This window comes from Phascolarctos cinereus, unplaced genomic scaffold (assembly GCF_003287225.1).
Source record: "Phascolarctos cinereus isolate Bilbo 61053 unplaced genomic scaffold, phaCin_HiC Scaffold_2;HRSCAF=192, whole genome shotgun sequence".
Taxonomy (NCBI): domain Eukaryota; kingdom Metazoa; phylum Chordata; class Mammalia; order Diprotodontia; family Phascolarctidae; genus Phascolarctos; species Phascolarctos cinereus.
The window spans coordinates 304778935-304781362 of record NW_027555625.1 but is presented as its reverse complement, the minus strand read 5'-3'; positions in this window follow the sequence as shown (position 1 = coordinate 304781362).

The following is a 2428-nucleotide window of genomic DNA, read 5'->3' as shown; positions in this document are numbered from 1 at the left end:
GTTTCATCATGGGCAATTATCCCTGGAGTTGATATCCTGAAGCATATTTACAGGGAGACTTTCCAACAGAGATATGACAAACCAAGGAAATTGCTAGTCAAACCCCATTAGAGTGATTCAAATTTCTGTCCACAGGGTCCCAAAGAGCTTCAATCATACCCTTCAAGTTAGCCCATATGTGGGCTTTATATACCACTGCAGATATGCCACTCCTGAATATATGGCTAAAAAAGTTTTCATTAGGGATGACAGAATATGGAATTACGGTGAATCCTTAATTCAAAAGGTTAATGTAGTTTTGAGAAAAGTGTTTTTCCCAGATATGGAAGAGATGCTGCTTTTTTGATCATTCTGTGAGTCCAATTCCAAGGGAGCAATGCCAAAATAAATTCTATTTGCTTGAACCAGTGGTCTACAAACTTTTTTGACAGTATACCGCTATTAAAAAATAATTGAGTACATACTTCTAATACATATATATTTATTTATAAGTTATATACATGGTTCTACATTTATTAACTATGATACTGTTTTTATTCCTGTCAGAACTTTAAAAAATGCCTCTAAAAGATCATACTGTCAAAGAGAAATGCATAATCACTAAGTTATGATACTCATTTTTCAATACCATCCACCAATTATGTGAAGGTTTTTGCAGAAATTTAGTTAGTAAATTTCTGTCTTCTCTGATGTTGGTAAGCTATTTTTATAAATCAATCTAGAGGTAATGTATTTTTTAATTTATATTTTTATTTTTTTAATTCTTTTAAAAATTTTACTGTTTATTTTAAACTTAAAATTGCCCCAAAAAGAGGATTTCCATATGCATAGCAGAGCAAAAAGTAAGATTGTATATGAAACGGCAAATCTCTATTTCATGCCATTTACTATACATATATATATATATATATATACATATATATATATACACACACATACATACATATATGTTTATATATAATAAAATCCACAGATTATTTTTCAAATTAACTTATTTGTGCTTCCTTCTGAATTTCCTTCTGGTTCCTTTTGTGTTTTTTTAAAAATGTTTCAGTGATCTTTTTTTCTATCATCACAGTTTCTAACCACCCAATTCTCTCTCCCTCTCCCCCCAAAAAAAGGCTAAAGAAAAAAAACTCATAACAAATAAGCATAGTCAAACAAAATAAATCCATACAGTGGCAATGTCCAACACATGTCTCTGCATCTTAAATCCATCACCATTCTTTCTCTGTAACATGCTTCATCATAGGCCCTCAAAAGACATAGCTGGTCATTGTATTGATCAGAGTTCTTAAGTGTTTCAGTATTATTTTCCTCTACAATGCTGTTGTCTCTGTATAAATTGTTCTCTTGGTTCTGCTCACTTCACTCTGCTTTAGCTCACATTACCCAAGATTCTCTGCAATTGTCTTTCATCACTGCTTACGGCACACTATTCTATTACATCCTTACACCACAATTTGATCAGCAATTCCCAAATCAATGGGCACTGCCTTGAGATTTTAGCACTCTTCTTTTTTTCCTTTCTCTTTTTCTTTTTTTCGGTGAGGCAATCGGAATTAAGTGACTTGCCCAGGTCACACAAGTCGAGTGTCTGAGGCCAGATTTGAACTCAGGTCCTCCTGACTCCAAGGCCGGAGTTCTATCCACTGTGCCACCTAGCCGCCCTTAGCTCTCTTCTTTTTCCTTCCCCCTTTGAATGTCCCCTTCAAGATCAGAAAGTTTGTTTTGCTTGGAACGAGTCCTTCTCCAGTTTTAACTATTCTCTTAACTTCTTTCCCTGTCTCCCTCCATATGTGCTTGTTTCCCTGTTGAGTTTCATGCATTTATCCACTAAACTCCATGCATGTGTCTGTGTTCAACCCTCCTTTGTTCATTTCAGATGACCTTCCTCCATGTTGATATACTTTTCTCTTTACACATCACAGTTATGAGAAATAGCAAGCCCCATCTCCTTTCCGCCATAGTCTATTTAGTCTTTTTAACCTTCTCCTTTCCCTATTCAAACCCTCTGAACAGAACTAATATATTCCCTGTTTTACTTAATTTAAGACACTAACTTACCTTCAAAGGTGTAAAGATTCTGTAAGGATGCTTTTTTTCTCCTTATAACTAGAATCATCATACAGTCCCAATTACTCACATTTACTGTTCCAATTTTTCTTTTTTTAAATTTTTTATTAATTTTGATTGATCAACAATCACTTTCATAAGCTTTTGAGTTTTAAATTTTTCTCTCCCTCCTTCCCCAATATGGCGCACAATCTGATATAGGCTGTACATCCATGTACATCTAGGCTATACATTCCTATTAAACATATTTTCACATTAGTCATGTTATAAGGAAGAATTAGAACCAATAGAAGGAACCACAAGAAATAGAAAACAAAACAGAAGGAAAAAAAAGCAAATAGTATGCTTCGAT